This window comes from Salvelinus sp. IW2-2015, unplaced genomic scaffold, assembly GCF_002910315.2.
Source record: "Salvelinus sp. IW2-2015 unplaced genomic scaffold, ASM291031v2 Un_scaffold4081, whole genome shotgun sequence".
NCBI classification, from domain to species: domain Eukaryota; kingdom Metazoa; phylum Chordata; class Actinopteri; order Salmoniformes; family Salmonidae; genus Salvelinus; species Salvelinus sp. IW2-2015.
Window position 1 is genome coordinate 17,853 of NW_019945353.1, and position 11,655 is coordinate 29,507.

Here is an 11,655-nt window from a genome sequence, read left to right on the forward strand (position 1 = left end):
CAGGGGATCAAAACACACCACGTATTTACCCTGGAGGAGAGACCAGGGGATCAAAACACACCACGTATTTTACCCTGGAGGAGAGACCAGGGGATCAAAACACACCACGTATTTACCCTGGAGGAGAGACCAGGGGATCAAAAAACACCACGTATTTACCCTGGAGGAGAGACCAGGGGATCAAAAACACACCACGTATTTACCCTGGAGGAGAGACCAGGGGATCAAAACACACCACGTATTTACCCTGGAGGAGAGAACCAGGGGATCAAAACACACCACGTATTTACCCTGGAGGAGAGACCAGGGGATCAAAACACACCACGTATTTACCCTGGAGGAGAGACCAGGGGATCAAAACACACCCGTATTTACCCTGGAGGAGAACCAGGGGATCAAAACACCACACGTATTTACCCTGGAGGAGAGACCAGGGATCAAAACACACCACGTATTTACCCTGGAGGAGAGACCAGGGGATCAAAAACACACCACGTATTTACCCTGGAGGAGAACCAGGGATCAAAAACACACACGTATTTACCCTGGAGGAGAGACCAGGGGATCAAAACACACCACGTATTTACCCTGGAGGAGAGACCAGGGGATCAAAACACACACGTATTTACCCTGGAGGAGAGACCAGGGGATCAAAACACACCTCGTATTTACCCTGGAGGAGAGACCAGGGATCAAAACACACCACGTATTTACCCTGGAGGAGAGACCAGGGGATCAAAAAACACACCACGTATTTACCCTGGGAGGGAGCCAGGGGATCAAAACACACCACGTATTACCCTGGAGGAGAGACCAGGGGATCAAAACACAACACGTATTTACCCTGGAGGAGAGACCAGGGGATCAAAAACACACCACGTATTTACCCTGGAGACCAGGGGATCAAAACACACCACGTATTTACCCTGAAGGAGAGACCAGGGGATCAAAACACACCACGTATTTACCCTGGAGGAGAGACCAGGGATCAAAACACAACACGTATTTACCCTGGAGGAGAGACCAGGGATCAAAACACACCACGTATTTACCCTGGAGGAGAGACCAGGGGATCAAAACACACCACGTATTTACCCTGGAGGAGAGACCAGGGGATCAAAACCACAACACATATTTATCCTGGAGGAGAGACCAGGGGATCAAAACACACCACGTATTACCCTGGAGGAGAGACCAGGGGATCAAAACACACCACGTATTTACCCTGGAGGAGAGACCAGGGGATCAAAACACACCACGTATTTACCCTGGAGGAGAGACCAGGGGATCAAAACACACCACGTATTTACCCTGGAGGAGAGACCAGGGGGGTCAACTGAGGATAGAGGTAGGGGACATGTATATTGCTACACTCATATCACATGACTTCCTATCAGGGTCTTTTTCTCAAATGTGTCTTTCTGCGACTCCTCAAATCCCATCTTTTTGCCAACTTATCCGTACTGGAGGAGAAGTCCAAGGAACCTCGAGGGCCTTTTGAACAGGCAAGGAGAGTGGAGGAATCGATGAGAGATGAAAGATGAACGATTAACTGAGAAAGAGACAATAGTCTTCCAAACTTTAATCTAAACAATGAGAGAGAAGAGAAATAGATACCCTCTTTTCCTTGGGTGTGATGATGGCATGTTCGTTCTCCTCTGAACCATGCAGCAGGTTCCGTATGAAGATCTCAGCATATTAATGACCAGGTCATTAGAGAGGATGTCCAGTTTCTTCTGGTCTCACCCGTCGTGTTCACTGTCCCTGCAATCCCTGCTGGGGACAACACACACACACACACACACACACACACACACACACACACACACACACACACACACACACAGAATCTTGTTACCTAGTCTCCTGTCACTTTCACTGTACTGTAAGACGTCTACCTGCTGTAGCAGATGCCTTGTCTGTGGGTGTCCGTGCAGAGCGACATGCAACATTAGCTGTCAGTCAGTTAAAGATGATGTGCTTTAAATCCATGAAGGAGTAATGATTGAGGTCATCCATCCTGATCCCAGTTTCTCAGCGTCTGTTTGAGAGGTCTTTCATTTTCAGTTCTCTCTCTCTCTCTCTCTCTCTCTGTCTCTGTCTCTGTCTCTGTCTCTGTCTCTGTCTCTGTCTCTCTCTCTCTCTCTCTCTCTAAAATTGAGTATCTGGAGCATCAGCATTTGTGGGTTAGATTACAGGCTCAAAATGGCCAGAAACAAAGGACTTTCTTTTGCAACTCGTCAGTCTATTCTTGTTCTGAGAAATGAAGGCTATTCCATGCGAGAAATTGCCAAGAAACTGCAGATTCCGTACAACGCTGTGTACAGCTCCCTTCACAGAATAGCGCAAACTGGATCTAACCAGAATAGAAAGAGGAGTGGGAGGCCCGGTGCACAACTGCAAGAGGACAAGTACATTAGAGTGTCTAGTTTGAGAAACACACGTGTAAAGCTTGCAGGAATTGGACTCTGGAGCAGTGGAAACGGGTACTCTGGAGTAATGAATCACGCTTCACCGGACGAATCTGGGTGGATTGGTGGATGCCTGCCCAAATGCATAGTGCCAACTGTAAAGTTTGGTGGAGGAGGAATAATGGTCTGGGTCTGTTTTTCATGATCCGGCCTAGGCCCCTTAGTTCCAGTGAAGGGAAATATTTACGCTACAGAATACAATGACATTCTAGACGATTCTGTGAACTTCGTGGCAACAGTTTGGGGAAGTTCCTGTTTCAGAATGACAATGCCCACGTGCACAAAGCGAGGTCCATACAGAAATGTCGAGATCAGTGTGGAAGAACTTGACTGGCCTGCACAGACCCCTGACCTCAACCCCAATCGAACACCTTTGGGATTAATTGGAATGCTGACTGTGAGCCAGGCCTAATCACCCACATCTCCATATTAACGCCCATGATTTTGGAATGAGATGTTCGACAAGCAGGTGTCCACATACTTTTGGTAATGTAGTGTATCATGTAGTGTAATCGGCTAACTTACTGCATTTCAACACATTTTGCCATGGTGAAGAGAGAACATTTTTCAGTTTTATAATGCTATTCTACACATTTTGTCGCAAAGAGATGTTGCCATTTTAAAACTAATTTCATGTAATTTTACACTTTTTTTTATTTTCTTTCTGTTTTAAAGCTAATATCCTGCTATTCTTCACATTATGCCATGAGGCCGGGAGAGCGTTTTGCTGTTTTAAAGCTAATTTCCTGCTATTCTTCACATTAGCTCCACAATGAGAGAGGGTGCAGGCCAGGCAGCAGGCTGTTAGCCAGCCTGCCAGCTTAGTGGAGTCTGCCACTAGCACAGTCAGTGTAGCCAGCTCAGCTATCCCCATTGAGACCGTGTCTGTGCCTCGACCTAGGTTGGGCAAAACTAAACATGGCGGTGTTCGCCTTAGCAATCTCACTAGGATAAAGACCTCCTCCATTCCTGCCATTATTGAAATAGATTGTGATTTCTCACACCTCAAAATAGGGCTACTTAATGTTAGATCCCTCACTTCAAAGGCTGTTATAGTCAATGAACTAATCACTGATCATAATCTTGATGTGATTGGCCTGACTGAAACATGGCTTAAGCCTGATCAATTTACTGTGTTAAATGAGGCCTCTCCTCCTGGTTACACTAGTGACCATATCCCCCGCTCATCCCGCAAAGGCGGAGGTGTTGCTAACATTTACGATAGCAAATTTCAATTTACAACAAACATAAATTACTGCATTTTCGTCTTTTGAGCTTCTAGTCATGAAATCTATGCAGGCTATTCAATAACATTTTATAGGTACTGTTTACAGGCCTCCTGGGCCGTATACAGCGTTCCTCACTGAGTTCCCTGAAATCCTGTCGGACCTTGTAGTCATGGCAGATAAAATAAACATTTTTGGTGACTTTTGGTGACTTTAATATTCACATGGAAAAGTCCACAGACTCCAATATGTCCAACATGTCTCCGGACCTACTCACTGCTCCAGTCATACTCTGGACCTAGTTWTGTCCCGTGGAATAAATATTGTGGATCTTAATGTTTTTCCTCATAATCCTGGACTATCGGACCACCATTGTATTACGTTTGCAATCGCAACAAATAATCTGCTCAGACCCCAACCAAGGATCATCAAAACATGATCTTTCGGACAACCCAAAGATTCCTAGATGCCCTTCCAGACTCCCTCCACCTACCCAAAAATCGGTTAACCACCTGAGGAATTAAACTTAACCTTGCGTAATACCAGTCGCACCCCAAAAACTAAAAACATTTGTCATAAGAAACTAGCTCCCTGGTATACAGAAAATACCCGAGCTCTGAAGCAAGCTTCCAGAAAATTGGAACGGAAATGGCGCCACACCAAACTGGAAGTCTTCCGACTAGCTTGGAAAGACAGAGCCCTCACTGCTGCTCGATCATCCTACTTTTCCAACTTCATTGAGGAGAATAAGAACAATCCAAAAATTATTTTTAATACTGTCGCAAAGCTAACTAAAAACAACATTTCCCAAGACAGGATGGCGTTCACTTCAGCAGTAATAAATTCATGAACTTCTTTGACGAAAAGATCAGGATCATTAGAAAGCAAATGACGGACTCCTCTTTAAATCTGTGTATTCCTCCAAAGCTCAGTTGTCCTGAGTCTGCACAACTCTGCCAGGACCTAGGATCAAGGGAGACACTCATGTTTTTTAATACTATATCTCTTGACACATTGATGAAAATAGTTATGGCCTCTAAACCTTCAAGCTGCATACTGGACCCTATTCCAACTAAACACCTGAAAGAGCTGCTTCCTGTGCTTGGCCCTCCTATGTTGAACATAATAAACGGCTCTCTATCCACCGGATGTGTACCAAACTCACTAAAAGTGGCAGTAATAAAGCCTCTCTTGAAAAAGCCAAACCTTGACCCAGAAAATATAAAAAACTATCGGCCTATAGTGTGAAGGTGATCATAAAGGCACTGGAGCAACGAACTGCRCTTGCTGTCTCTGCCTGGCCGGTTCCCCTCTCTCCACTGGGATTCTCTGCCTCTAACCCGATTACAGGGGCTGAGTCACTGGCTTACCGGTGCTCTTCCATGCCGTCCCTAGGAGGGGTGCGTCACTTGAGTGGGTTGAGTCAATGATGTGATCTCCCTGTCCGGGTTGGCGCCCCCCCTTGGGTTCTTGCTGTGGGGGAGATCTTTGTGGGCTATACTCGGCCTTGTCTCAAGATGGTAAGTTGGTGGTTTGAAGATATCCCTCTAGTGGTGTGGGGGCTGTGCTTTGGCAAAGTGGGTGGGGTTATATCCTGCCTGGTTGGCCCTGTCCGGGGGTATCATCTGACAAGGCCACAGTGTCTCCCGGCCCCTCCTGTCACGCCCTGACCTTAGAGGTCCTTTATTCTCTATTTTGGTTAGGTCAGGGTGTGACTCGGGTGGGCATTCTAGTTTCTTTATTTCTAGGTTGGCCTGGTATGGGTTCCCAATCAGAGGCAGCTGTCTATCGTTGTCTCTGATTGGGGATATATTTAGGCTGCCTTTTCCCACCTGTTTGTTTGTGGATCTTGTTTTTGTATTGTTGCCTTTGAGCACGACAAAGCGGCACGTTCGTTTCTTTGCTCTTTATTGTTTTTTTGTGCCGGTTCTACAGAATAAAAGATGATGAACCCAAACCACGCTGCATTCTGGTCCGATTCTTACAACAACGTTCGTGACAGAGCATTATTTATGCTGCAATGTTTGTGTCAGGGGGCTAAGATCAGCCTCTTGTATCTGGAGTATTTCTCCTGTTGTCACGCCCTGGCCTTAGTTATCTTTGTTTTCTTTATTATTTTACTTAGGTCAGGGTGTGACATGGGGGATGTTTGTGTGTTTTTGTCTCGTCTAGGGTGTTTGTATTGTCTAGGTTTTTTTTGTAGAGTTCATGGGGTTGTGTTCAGTGTAGGTGTTTATGTAAGTCTATGGTTGCCTAGATTGGTTCTCAATTAGGACAGCTGTCTATCGTTGTCTCTGATTGGGAGCCATATTTAGGCAGCCATAGTCATTAGGTAGGTTGTGGGTGATTGTCTATGTGTAAGTTGCCAGTGTCTGCACTTATTTGTATATTATAGCTTGACGGTCGTCGGTTTGTTTGTTTTGTTTTAGTTTGTATAGTGTTCGTTTCGTTTGTCTTCTTCTAATAAAGAGAAAGATGTATTTATATCACGCTGCGCCTTGGTCCTCTCTTTCACCCGAAGACGATCGTGACACCTGTCTTATCCGGTGTCTGTGTGAATTTAGGGATGCTTTCTCTAATTCTCTCTTCTTTCTCTCTCTCGTGGACCTGAGCCCTAGGACCATGCCTCAGGACTACCTGGCATGATGACTCCTTGCTGTCCCCAGTCCACCTGGCCTTGCTGCTGCTCCGTTTCAACTGTTCTGCCTGCGGCTATGGAACCCTGACCTGTTAACCGGACGTGCTACCTGTCCAGACCTGCTGTATTCAACTCTCTCCCTCTCCTTTCCTCCCTCCTCCTCTCATCTCTACCACACCTGCTGCCTCGACCTCTGAATGACTCTCTCTCTACCACACCTGCTGTCTCAACCTCTGAATGCTCGGCTATGAAAAGCCAACTGACATTTACTCCTGAGGTGGTGACTTGCTGCTCACTCTACAACCACTGTGATTATTATTATTTTACTCTGCTAGTCATCTATGAACGTTTGAACATCTTGGCCATGTTCTGTTATAATCTCCACCGGCACAGCCAGAAGAAGACTGGCCACCCTCAGAGCCTGGTTCCTCTCTAGGTTCCTTCCTAGGTTCCTGCCTTTCTAGGGAGTTTTTCTAGCCACCGTGCTTCTACATCTGCATTGCTTGCTGTTTGGGGTTTTGGGCTGGGTTTCTGTATAGCAATTTGTGACATCGGCTGATGCAAAAAGGGCTTAAAAAATAAATTTGATTGAAAATTTGATTGATTATGCCATGAGGCTGAGAGAACATTTTGCCGTTTTAAAGCTCATTTCCTGCTATCCTAAAACTGTTGCTATCATATGCTATCTGGGGGGCAAACTGCTGCTAATCTGTCCCTGCTGAATGTAACATGCTGTACTGTCCCAGAGAACAGCTAGCTCCAGCTGAATATAACATGCTGTACTGTCCCAGAGAACAGCTAGCTCCAGCTGAATGTAACATGCTGTACTGTCCCAGAGAAACAGCTAGCTCCAGCTGAATATAACATGCTGTACTGTCCTAGAGAAACAGCTAGCTCCACTGAATATCATGCTGTACTGTCCCAGAGAACAGCTAGCTCCAGCTGAATGTAACATGCTGTACTGTCCCAGAGAACAGCTAGCTCCAGCTGAATATAACATGCTGTACTGTCCTAGAGAACAGCTAGCTCCAGCTGAATATAACATGCTGTACTGTCCCTAGAGAACAGCTAGCTCCAGCTGAATATAACATGCTGTACTGTCCTAGAGAACAGCTAGCTCCAGCTGAATGTAACATGCTGTTACTGTCCTAGAGAACAGCTAGCTCCAGCTGAATATAACATGCTGTACTGTCCCAGAGAACAGCTAGCTCCAGCTGAATGTAACATGCTGTACTGTCCCAGAGAACAGCTAGCTCCAGCTATGTAACATGCTGTACTGTCCCAGATAACAGCTAGCTCCAGCTGAATGTAACATGATGTACTGTCCCAGAGACAGCTAGCTCCAGCTGAATATAACATGCTGTACTGTCCCAGAGAACAGCTAGCTCCAGCTGAATGTAACATGCTGTACTGTCCTAGAGAACAGCTAGCTCCAGCTGAATGTAACATGCTGTACTGTCCCAGAGAACAGCTAGCTCCAGCTGAATGTAACATGCTGTACTGTCCAGAAACAGCTAGCTCCAGCTGAATATAACATGCTGTACTGTCCCAGAGAACAGCTAGCTCCAGCTGAATGTAACATGATGTACTGTCCCAGAGAACAGCTAGCTCCAGCTGAATATAAACATGCTGTACTGTCCCAGAGAACAGCTAGCTCCAGCTGAATGTAACATGACTGTACTGTCCCAGAGAACAGCTAGCTCCAGCTGAATATAACATGCTGTACTGTCCCCAGAGAACAGCTAGCTCCAGCTGAATGTAACATGCTGTATCTGTCCTAGAGAACAGCTAGCTCCAGCTGAATATAACATGCTGTACTGTCCCAGAGAACAGCTAGCTCCAGCTGAATATAACATGCTGTACTGTCCCAGAGAACAGCTAGCTCCAGCTGAATGTAACATGCTGTACTGTCCTAGAGAAACAGCTAGCTCCAGCTGAATGTAACATGCTGTACTGTCCCAGAGAACAGCTAGCTCCAGCTGAATATAACATGCTGTACTGTCCCAGAGAACAGCTAGCTCCAGCTGAATGTAACATGCTGTACTGTCCTATGAGAACAGCTAGCTCCAGCTGAATATAACATGCTGTACTGTCCCAGAGAACAGCTAGCTCCAGCTGAATGTAACATGCTGTACTGTCCTAGAGAACAGCTAGCTCCTAGAGGCTCTTATTCACATGCTGCTGCCTGTAGGTTACTCTCAAACAGTAGTTAGCTAACTGACTGTAACATATTCCTGTTGCTCTGATTCAACTGAGAGGGGAGTACCGTAGAAACATGTCACACTGCAGAGGGGAACGTCCTTAATTAACACTATATACTGTCTCTGTCACACACACTGTCTGTCTCTCCCTCTCTCTACTGCCATCCATGTTGCATGAATGAATTGAGAATTGTTCATTACTTTCAATCAGGACTTTCCAATAACTTATGAATTATGTTTCAAAGGTACAGGTGAAGGTGCAGAGATACAGTGTAGTACTTACAGGTGTACTGCAGTCAGAGAGACAGTGGGGTACTTACAGGTGTACTGCAGTCAGAGAGACAGTGTAAAACTTACAGGTGTACTGCAGTCAGAGAGACAGTGTAAAACTTACAGGTGTGCTGCAGTCAGAGAGACAGTGTAGTACTTACAGGTGTGCTGCAGTCAGAGAGACAGTGAGGTACTTACAGGTGTGCGAGTCCGGCCTTACGCACGGCGCAGGAGATGGCTTTGATGGATGTCAGCAGGCTGTTAATCAGCTGGGTCAGCTCTCCTGTTGACCCCTTGACCTGGCGCCCCGTCTCCATCACAAACCGAGTTAGGGTCCACACATCCGTGTCGATCGCAGAGCTACTATCCGACATGTTGTAGCCGTGTTGGGGTCCTACCTCGTTGGTTCCGGGTTAGGCTGATACTCCTGGGTAGAGAAGCACGACTGTGTCTGTGAGAGGTGTGTGAGTGAGTGAGAGGGTCAGGCTGTGTGTGTGTGTGTGTGAGAGTGAGTGAGAGGGTCAGGCTGTGTGTGAGAGAGAGAGAGCAGCTGTTAACAGAGAAGGTCAACCTCATTCCAGCAGCATGGCTGAACGCCGAGGTTATATTTGTGATGGCAGTACAGGGGGAGAGTAGAGAAGGGTATAGAGTGACAGCAAACCTTTGGTGACAGAAAGACGGATATGTGTGTGTCTGGACTTTCTAAGACAGAAGTTAAATGCTAGAATGATGCAGTAAGACATGTCCATGCTAGAATGATGCAGTAAGACATGTCCATGCTAGAAGGACGCAGTAAGACATGTCCAGAGGGATGCAGTAAGACATGTCCATGCTAGAAGGACGCAGTAAGACATGTCCAGAAGGACGCAGTAAGACATGTCCAGAAGGATGCAGTAAGACATGTCCATGCTAGAAGGACGCAGTAAGACATGTCCAGAAGGATGCAGTAAGACATGTCCATGCTTGAAGGACGCAGTAAGACATGTCCATGCTAGAAGGACGCAGTAAGACATGTCCAGAAGGATGCAGTAAGACATGTCCACTGAAGGACGCAGAAGACATGTCCATGCTAGAAGGACGCAGTAAGACATGTCCATGCTAAAGGACGCAGTAAGACATGTCCAGAAGATGCAGTAAGACATGTCCAGAAGGACGCAGTAAGACATGTCCAGAAGGACGCAGTAAGACATGTCCAGAAGGACGCAGTAAGACATGTCCAGAAGGATGCAGTAAGACATGTCCAGAAGGATGCAGTAAGACATGTCCAGAAGACGCAGTAAGACATGTCAGAAGGACGCAGTAAGACATGTCCAGAAGGACGCAGTAAGACATGTCCAGAAGGATGTAGTAAGACATGTCCATGCTAGAAGGACGCAGTAAGACATGTCCATGCTAGAAGGACGCAGTAAGGCATGTCCAGAAGGACGCAGTAAGACATGTCCAGAAGGATGCAGTAAACATGTCCATGCTAGAAGGACGCAGTAAGACATGTCCAGAAGACGCAGTAAGACATGTCCAGAAGGATGCAGTAAGACATGTCCATGCTAGAAGGACGCAGTAAGACATGCCCAGAAGGACATGTCCAGAAGGACGCAGTATGACATGTCCAGAAGGACGCAGTAAGACATGTCCATGCTAGAAGGACGCCTATGTAGAGCAGGCTGCTATTGGAGTAGAGACACACCTCCATAGATAGTGTTACGACACCAACATAGTAACCTTCATTGATGAGGAGAGCCTCCCTGTTACTGACACCAACATAGTAACCCTTCATTGATGAGGAGAGCCTCCCTGTTACTGACACCAACATAGTAACCCTTCATTGATGAGAGCCTCCCTGTTACCGACACCAACATAGTAACCCTTCATTGATGAGGGAGCCCTCCTGTTACTGACACCAACATAGTAACCCTTCATTGATGAGGAGAACCTCCCTGTTACCTACACCAACATAGTAACCCTTCATTGATGAGAGCCTCCCTGTTACCTACACCAACATAGTAACCCTTCATTGATGAGGAACCTCCCTGTTACTGACACCAACATAGTAACCTTCATTGATGAGGAGAACCTCCCTGTTACCTACACCAACATAGTAACCCTTCATTGATGAGGAGAACCTCCCTGTTACCTACACCAACATGATAACCCTTCATTGATGAGGAGAACTCCCTGTTACCGACACCAACATAGTAACCCTTCATTGATGAGAGCCTCCCTGTTACTGACACCAACATAGTAACCCTTCATTGATGAGGAGAGCCTCCCTGTTACTGACACCAACATAGTAACCTTCATTGATGAGAGCCTCCCTGTTACTGACACCAACATAGTAACCCTTCATTGATGAGAGCCTCCCTGTTACCGACACCAACATAGTAACCCTTCATTGATGAGAGCCTCCCTGTTACTGACACCAACATAGTAACCTCATTGATGAGGAGAGCCTCCCTGTTACCTACACCAACATAGTAACCCTTCATTGATGAAGAGAGCCTCCCTGTTACCTACACCAACATGATAACCCTTCATTGATGAGGAGAACCTCCCTGTTACCTACACCAACATAGTAACCCTATTGATGAGGAGAACCCCACAAAATTAGACTCATCATACATAGTGAGTAGACTCATCACAGATAGTGAGTAGACTCATCATAGATAGTGAGTAGACTCATCACAGATAGATAGTGAGTAGACTCATCATAGATAGTGAGTAGACTCATCATAGATAGATAGTGAGTAGACTCATCATAGATAGTGAGTAGACTCATCATAGATAGAGTAGATCATCATAGTAGTGAGTAGACTCATCATAATAGTGAGTAACTCATCACAGATAGATAGTGA

The 11,655-nt window shown here is 46.2% G+C and overlaps 1 pseudogene; it reads right to left on the bottom strand.

The window, feature by feature from the left end:
• Nucleotides 1-9,360, bottom strand: part of LOC112076843 (fructose-1,6-bisphosphatase isozyme 2-like) — a 26,702-nt pseudogene extending 17,342 nt beyond the window's left edge.
• Between the last annotated feature and the right edge of the window lie 2,295 nt (nt 9,361-11,655).